This window comes from Pristis pectinata, chromosome 22 (genome assembly GCF_009764475.1).
Source record: "Pristis pectinata isolate sPriPec2 chromosome 22, sPriPec2.1.pri, whole genome shotgun sequence".
Taxonomy (NCBI): domain Eukaryota; kingdom Metazoa; phylum Chordata; class Chondrichthyes; order Rhinopristiformes; family Pristidae; genus Pristis; species Pristis pectinata.
The window spans coordinates 2,990,684-2,999,991 of record NC_067426.1 but is presented as its reverse complement, the minus strand read 5'-3'; the positions used below and the strand labels follow the sequence as shown (position 1 = coordinate 2,999,991).

The following is a 9,308-nucleotide window of genomic DNA, read 5'->3' as shown; positions in this document are numbered from 1 at the left end:
GTGAAAGAAATCATTCAACATCTGGGAAACATCACTGTCTGGAATTCAGGGTCTCGTGAACTTGTTTAGAATTGGAGATGGAGGTGGCAATGGGCAAGTTTCTACAACTGATGGTCATGCTCTGAACTGAGCTAACGTGGCCTTGTCAGCTCCTGTGGTGAAGTGCTGAAGACTACTTGAAGTGCTCGGTGAGAGCAGTGATTGTGCACGCCTTACTTTGTTTATTTGATAGCTTTAATATAAATAAACTACTATCACTAAGGACCTTCACCATCCGGGGCATGCCCACTTCTCATTACTACCATCAGGCAGGAGGTACAGGAGCCTGAAGACCCACACTCAATGATTCAGGAACAGCTTCTTCCCCTCTGCCATCAGAGTTCTGAATGGTCCATGAACACTACCTCATTATTTCTTTTTTTTGCACTAGTTATTTATTTTTGTAATTTATAGTAATTTTATGTCTTTGCACCATACTGCTGCTGCAAAACAACAAATTTCACGTCATCTAAGTCAGTGATAATAAATCTGATTCTGAACCAGAAGTGCTGCTCCTATATCTGGAGGGAAATTTGGTTTGTAACCTGGATACCGCCAACAGCAATCTGCCTGTGGATGATATTTATCGAGTATGCAAGCAGAAGTGCAAATCTTGCAAAGATAAGGGAAGGGGTGAAGCAAGCAGAAAAATTCATCTACGGCAATGCTGGTCTGTATTTTATGTGGACTGAACTACACACACAGGCAGGCACTGAGTACAACTTCAAGAACACATAATGTGAAGACGATTTGTTTAAAAAATGGTTAAAAATGTTCATATTTCACAGGAACCACTCAATAAACAGATCAAATCAGGCAGTCAACAGAAATGACACCCTGAGCTTATTTTCATCTGTACTCCGAAATTCATCATATAATACTGCATCTTACAAATAAAAAGTCCATACGAAATTGTTTTACAAAGATATATCTTTGGGTGCACACTGCATGAAGGCAAAAAAATGTGCTAGAAATCAACCTTGCAACCTCACAACAATCACTACAGGTAGGTACAGAGTACAATAAAAACACATCTTAAATAAAACATTATATACATTAAATACGTTATAACCATTTCTGTCATTCTCCAGGCAAACATTTCAGTGCATATTTGAAGCACTCGCTATATCGATATAAAGAATTTACAGATACATTTGTACAAGAACATAAACTGCTGGTGCCCTGGTGACACGTCTACTCTGTCCTTGGTTAAATACTGTTTATAAAAACTGTACATTTCGGTTTTAAAAAAAACATATGTATTTATAATAAGACAACATGTATTGTCACTGCATAATGAGGTGACAAAAAAAGGATCAAGAGCTGTTGACAGCATTGCAATTTCAGCAATCTTTGCTGCCTCCCAAGCAATTATTGAGCTGCCAAAATACACACACTATGGCAGATCAGTACCATGCTTCTTGTGCGCTCCTTGTAATCTGAAGGAAAATGAGTGAAGAATTAGTGCGATTCTTTCCCTTAATTATCCCTAATTTTGCCACTGCTGTCATCAAAAAAATGTACGGTGCATTTCCTTTTCTTTTCCATCCGCTAGCCAGGTTATGTACAATGCTCTTTTTTTAAAATGGTATTTCAAATTAGAGGCAGCAAGCTCACTGATATTTCATGATAAAAATAGTGTCCAGAGACAACAGGGAATGGATTTCAGCAAATAAGTGCATGGCAATTTTACAGTATCTTAAATGGAATACATGTTGTGTACTTTTAAGTTTCCAAAGAGGAACCACACTGTTCTGAAAGCGTTAAACTGAAAGATCACAAAATCAGAAATTATATTTACACTGTACAAACATTATACCTACCAGCTGAACAAGTGCATCCAAGTACCTCATTCTTGTTGCTGTCTAAAAGATGGATTGTGTACGAAAGAAGAGTCAGCATTTTTGCAGCCAGTTTTATGTATTTTTTCAAACGTGAATGTAGCAACAGCTTCTCGACTGCAGTCTCAAAGTGCAAGTCTAATGTCTATGTCCTTTGCTCAGCTCCCCACAGTTCACTGTGATTGTCTCTGCAGATGCTCATTTCATATTTCTCTTTAAAGCCGAAATCCAGTTTTCCTGAATTAGTCAGTTCACCACAAACCCTCCAATGAATTCATGCAGATAATGTGCGTTCCTAATTGCTCCACAAAACCCTTGAACCGATCATCCTGAAAAATGAACAATTTTACTGTATCACACGAGGTACCATCAGTAATAACATGGTATACAAAAACTGTGCACCGCGAACCCTGCATGCCACTATAACAATGACGAATTTAAAGACATTGACAGAATTAATATTAAAAACAACTGCCCTGCTATTTTTAAAAACAAAATCTATGTAAAGGTGAATTGGTCAAATGGTCTGGAACTGCTTTAAGGTTCAAGTTACAAGTCAGCTCTCACATAACTTTTATTTATTCATAGTGGGCTGATTTCTCTCCCATTACACACCCACACCTCCCACCAAGATTAAACATGATAACTTACAATCACTTCAACACAGTAACTTTCCAAAAACATTTACATGGTTCTAAAAATATACCACGAGCTCTGTAAAACCCAACCTCACAGCCAGCATCAGTGGCAGTGTAACCCAAATGCCCAAGTTTAAGAATCAGCAACACATAACATGGTGCAAAACTGAAATTGCGATGTAATTGATTCAAACACTCTGGAAATTCTGATTAAGTTGTTTTTGGCACTGGAGAGTGGAAAAAAAATTCACTCAAGCAAAGAGAAAATGATGGCATGTCTAATTATCATTGGGTGAAGAGTTTCTTCTATGCAGGCTCTGAAATAGGTGCGTCAGCTGAAATTAAAATACACTGAAGGAGCTGGAAGTGACAGATATCAGAACACAAGCAAAACATTAAAAGCAAGTGCACATTTCCTTGTGGTGATATCACAAGAGAAAGGTTTGCTGGCATGGTTGCAGGGATGTGAGATTTCAGCTGCAGGGTGAGGTTGGAGAAGCAGTGGTTGTTTTCCTTGGAACGATGTAGGTTGAGAGGAGATTTGAAAGGGGTGGTTAAGATCACGAATGAAAACAGAAAATGGTTTAAGTACTCAGCAGGTCAGGCAGCATCTGTGAAGAGACAATGTTAATACTTCAGGATGATGGTATTTCACAGTTAGCACTTAAAACGCAGTTAGATAGATTTTTGCATAGTGGGGGAATTAAGGGTTGTGGGGAAAAGGCAGGTAGGTGGATCTGAGTCCACGGCCAGATCAGCCACAATATTATTGATCTTATCAGGTTTGAAGGGCCAGATAGCCGACTCCTGCTCCTCGTTCTCATGTTCATCAGAAGAGATTTCAGATATCTTGTATCTGCAGTTTTTTTTTGCTTTTTGATTACCATACAAGATCACGATATTTAGCCGATTCACAGAGGGAAACTGTAGCCATTAGTAACTGACTCAAGGACCACAGATCACCGATTCAAAGTGACAGGCACAAAACGTGGGGGCTGTGGTGGATTGATGATCCACACCTCAATAGCTGTTGGGGAGTTTCAAGCAGGATTTTCAAATGGGAAGTGGATGGACACGAGGGAAGATAATCTTCAGTGCTGTGGCAAAGGGTGGGGGACTAGGGTGGGGGAAGGGGGTTAGGGAGTGAAGAGCAGGAAAGCTGGCAGGAAAGTGGAGTGAAGAACAAGATCAGAACAGCCCCGGTCCTATGGAATCCTGGAGCAGGCTTGAGAACCGAGTGGCCCACTCCTGCTCCTGTCTCATTCCATACGAAAGGGATGGCTAGGATTGCTCCACAAAAAGCCAGCATAGACACAATATAAATCACTTCCTGTGCTGTGTTGGTTCTATGTTCCTGCAAAGGAAAATGAAAGAATATGAATGTGAACAACACATAGCGCTTTCTGACACTGAGATTCTGTTCCAATTGTCTTGGAAATGTTGTCACAATGCACAAACTATGTGTGCTTTGTGTCTGAATTAACATTTGTGCACTTTGAATAAATCCTTAATAAAACATCAGTAGCAGTTACAAGAAAGATGCACAGCCCGATCCCGAGTCTTCACGCACACTGACTCAGTTGTCTACAATCAGCACCCAACTCCAGTCACCAGATGCCCAGACCGCGTTGTGTCGATGGTGCTGGATCTGAGTTTCTTCAAAGTAATTTCAGTTTTCCATCAATGAAGACAATATTTTTAGAACAGAAACTTTTCTATTAACTGGCTTTATACCACACACACACACACACACACACACACACACACACACACACAACATTTCATTACCATTGTAAAATCATACGATCAGCCCTCCTTGATCAATTAAGCATTTTAATAACCATACGATACCTCATCAAACCACAATCAGCTACTTTATTTGAGCGACTTCTTGCTGTGTTACGAGGGAATAACAGGTGGTAATACTATTACTTTTAATAAATGATGTAGTTATTTACTGATTTAATCATTTTTATCTTTGATATATAACTTCATCAATTCTGATTTTAATAAGCTTCAACCTTAAATACTTCAAAAAATTAACAGGATTCCTATTAAGACTATTTGTCAGACTTATCACAGACAACCCTTGCTCCAAAACACATAGGGTTATCCTGCTCCCACACACACACACTTGCTCCCACACACACACACACAATTACCCTGCTCCCACACACACAGTTACCCTGCTCCCACACACACACACACACACAATTACCCTGCTCCCACACACACACAGTTACCCTGTTCCCACACACACACAGTTATCACCCCTCCATACACACACACACACACACACACACATACACACACACACACACACACAGAGTTAAAAACATTATCTAAAAGCACAGTCTTTTCCCCAGGGTTGGGGAATCAAAAACTAGCGGGCATAGGTTTAGGGTGAGATTGAATAGGAGCCTGAGGGGCAACGCTTTCACACAGAGGGTGGTGGGTATATGGAACAAGCTGCAGAGACAAGAGAAACAAAGGACTGCAGATGCTGGAATCTAGATGAAAAACACAATGATGCTGGTGGAACTCAGCAGGCCAGGCAGCATCCGTGGAGAAAAGCAGGCGGTCAACGTTTTGGGTCAGGATCCTTCTTCAGGACTGATGATAGGAAAAGGGGAAGCCCAATGTATAGGAGGGAAAAGCAGAGCAGTGATAGGTGGACAAAAGAGGGGAGGTGGGGTGGGCACAGGGTGGTGATAGGTAGATGCAGGTAAGAGATAGTGATGGGCAGGTGCGGGGGAGGAGGGGAGAGCAGATCCACCGGGGGACGGGTCAAAGGTAAGGAGTAAAAAAGCGGAGTAGGAAAAAAAAAGATAGGCTAGGAAAGGGAAGAAGAAAAGAAGCGTGGTGGTGGGGGGGGGGGGGTGTGGGTTGTGGGGAAGTAGGTGGGATTTACTTAGAGTGGGAGAATTCAATGTTCATGCCGTTAGGCTGCAAGGTTCCAAGATGGAAAATGAGGAGCTGTTCCTCCAGTTTGCGCTTTGAATTCTCCTGGCAGTGGAGGAGGCCGAGGACTGACATATCAGTGATAGTGTGGGAGGGGGAGTTGAAGTGACCGGCAACGGGGAGATGCAGGTCACGATTATGGACAGAGTGCAGGTGTTCTGTGAAATGTTACTGAAGAAGGGTCCTGACCTGAAACGTTGACCGCCTGCTTTTCTCCATGGATGCTGCCTGGCCTGCTGAGTTCCTCCAGCATCATCGTGTTTTTCATCTCGATTCCAGCCTCTACAGTCCTTTGTTTCTCCACACACACAGTTACCCTGCTCCCTTACGCACGGACTCACGCGCACACGCACACACACACATGTAGGGTCACGCCCCTCCCACACACACACCTAGAACCATAGAACACTACAGCACAGAAAACAGGCCATTTGGCCCTTTCAGTCTGTGCCGAAACGTTATTCCCCTAGTCCCACTTACCTGTACCCAGTCCATAACCCTCCAGACGTCTCCCGTCCATGTATCTATCCAATTTATTCTTAAAACTCAAGAGTGAGCCCGCATTTACTACATCAGATGGCAGCCCGTTCCACACTCCCACCGCTCTGTGAGTGAAGAAGTTCCCCCTAATGTTCCCCTTAAAGTTTTCCCCTTTCACCCTAAAGCCATATCCTCTCGTACTTATCTCTCCTAATCTAGGTGGAAAGAGCCTACTCGCATTAACTCTGTCTATACCCCTCATAATTTTGTAAACCTCTATCAAATCTCCCCTCATTCTTCTCCGCTCCAAGGAATAAAGTCCTAACCTGTCCAATCTTTCCCTGTAACTCAACTCCTGAAGACCCGGCAACATTCTAGTAAATCTCCTCTGCACTCTTACAATCTTACAAATATCCTTCCAAGCTAGGTGAACAGAACTGCACACAATACTCCAAATTTGGCCTCACCAATGTCTTATACAACCTCACCAGAACATCCCAACTCCTATACTCAGTACTTTGATCTATGAATGCCAAGATGCCAAAAGCCTTCTTTACAAACCTGTCTACCTGTGATGCCACTTTCAGGGAATTATGTATCTGAACTCCTAGACCCCTTTTGTTCCTCTGCACTCCTTAGTGCCCTACCATTTACTGTTTATGTCCTACCTTGACTTGTCCTTCCAAAATGCAACACCTCACACTTGTCTGCATTAAATTCTATCTGCCATTTTCTGGCCCATTCTTCCAGTTGGTTCAGATCCCTCTGCAACCTTTGAAAGCCTTCCTCGCTGTCCACTACACCTCCAATCTTAGTATCATTAGCAAACTTGCTGATCCAATTTACCACATTATCATCTAGATCATTGATATAGACAACAAATAACAATGGCCCCAGCACAGATCCCTGAGGCACACCACTAGTCACAGGCCTCCAGTCTGAGAAACAATCGTCCACTACCACTCTCTGTCTTCTCCCACTCAGCCAATTTCTAATCCAGTTTACAACCTTTCCATGGATACCTAGTGTCTGAACCTTCTGAACTAACCTCCCATGTGGGACCTTGTCAAAGGCCTTACTAAAGTCCATGTAGACAACATCCACAGCCTTTCCATCATCTACTTTCTTGGTAACCTCCTCAAAAAACTCTACAAGATTCGTTAAACACTATCTACTACGCACAAAGCCATGCTGACTATCCTTAATCAGCCCTTGGCTGTCCAAATACTTGGATATCCGATCTCTCAGAACACCTTCCAATAATTTACCTACAACTGATGTCAGGCTCACTGGCCTGTAATTACCTGGTTTACTTTTAGATCCTTTTTTATACAACGGAACAACATGAGCTACCCTCCAGTCCTCCAGCACCGCACCCGTGGCTAAGGACGTTTTAAGTATATCTGCCAGGGCCCCTGCAATTTCTACACTAGTCTCTCTCAATGTCTAAGGAAATATCTTATCAGGCCCAGGGGATTTATCTACCTTTATTCACTATAAAGCAGCAAGCACCTCCTCCTCTTTAATCTCTATATGTTCCATGACACTACTGCTTGTTTCCCTTCCTTCCATATCTGCCAGTTTCCTGAGTAAATACTGATGCAAAAAAACTGTTTAAGATCTCCCCCATCTCCTGAGGCTCCACACATAGATGACCACTCTGATCTTCTAGGGGACCAATTTTGTCCCTTACTATCCTTTTAATATACTTGTAGAAACCCTTTGGGTTTACCTTCACATTATCTGCCAAAGCAACCTCATGTCTTTTTTTTGCCTTTCTGATTTCCATTTTTAGTATGTTCTTACTTTTTCTATACTCTTCAAGTACCTCATTTATTCCTAGTTGCCTATACTTGCTATACACCTCTCTCTTTTTCTTAATCAGATCTCCAATATCCCTTGAAAAACCAAGGTTCCCTATGCTTGTTAACTTTGCCTTTAATCCTGGCAGGAACATGCAAACTCTGCACTCTCAAAATCTCTGCACTGTCAAAATTTCACCTAGGGTCACACCTACCCCCCCCCCCCCCACCTCACACGTAGGGTCACAACCCTACCCCCCCCCCCACCCCACCCCACCCACACACACACACGTAGGGTCACACCCCTCCCACACACACACACACACACACACACACACACACAGGGTCACACCCCTCCCACACACACATGTAGGGTCACACCCCTCCCACACACACACACACAGGGTCACACCCCTCCCACACACACACCACACCCCACCAGCTCAGGCAGACTTATCCCTCTCTGCCTGCCTACTTTCTCACACTACTCCCTGCTCCAGTTGCAGCCACTGAAATAATTTCTTGAAATAATTTCAAGACGAGCAGATTTACTCGTGTTTGCTGCCTGCAGAGCAAGGGACATCATTGACCATGACTGGAGCCATTTAAGGACCGTTTGGGAAGTAAATAGTACATTACATTTTTCCATGAACAGATTGGTGACCACCAGGAAATACTGAACGTTAAGACAAGCTCCCCAGTGATGCACATGGTGCTTTAGGTGAAAAGAAATCAAATGAAACAAATGTCTTTGAAGAGAGGAAGTTACCTCCCTCGCACTTTAATGCTGAAAGAGTAAAGCTTCCATGAATACTAACGGCCACATTCTGCAGTGAACAATGCTTCAGATACTGGACCTGCTCGTGGTGGGTACAGGGAGCTTGAAAACTCTCCCAGTGCGGCTGCACAAGGCTCCCAGTGTGGGTAATACTCTACGTGGACAGGTGGATCAGCAGAAACTCGAACGAGAAGTAGAAAGCTGGCAAGGAAAGTCAAGAGGGCAACAATGTGCAGGAACCCCCAACATCAGGCACACTGAGAGAGACACGAGCCCACAGAAATGGAAATAATTGCTCAGAAATCTGAATTTTGAAACTTGACACTATACTGAATAAGTTGATAAACCAGAAACTACCAGCTGATTTGCCAAGTAACTATGGTTATTTGCAGCATAGTTTATGTGCAAAACAGATAATTTGCTGTACAGAAGGACGACAGGCAGCACCTGAGAAATGGATTTGTTCAGTAGGATCTGTGCGGCACCTCCTATGGCTGCATGTTGTAGTTTATATGCATTCCCCTCCCGTTTCTGTCCACACTGCCGTCGAAGGTGGGATAGGTATCTGAGGAGGTGTCTGCGATCTAGGAGACTGCTGCACAGTTAGTAAGTTTGCAGATGACGCAAAGGTTGGTGGTGCTGTGGATAGTGTAGAAGGTTGTCGAAGGTTACAATGGGACATTGATAGGATGCAGAGCTGGGCTGAGAAGTGGCAGATGGAGTTCAACCCAGAACAGTGTGAAGTGATTCACTTTGGGAGGTTGAAGGC

At 43.1% G+C, this 9,308-nt stretch overlaps 1 protein-coding gene across 1 annotated transcript in view; it reads right to left on the bottom strand.

Moving 5' to 3' along the window:
• Nucleotides 1-382: 382 nt before the first annotated feature.
• ahdc1 (AT hook, DNA binding motif, containing 1) overlaps nt 383-9,308 on the bottom strand; it is a 216,351-nt gene continuing 207,425 nt past the window's right edge. Inside the window, exon 4 of the mRNA XM_052036500.1 lies at nt 383-2,209. The gene's annotated coding sequence lies outside the window, so the exon portion shown is untranslated. The remainder of the gene's footprint in view (nt 2,210-9,308) is intronic.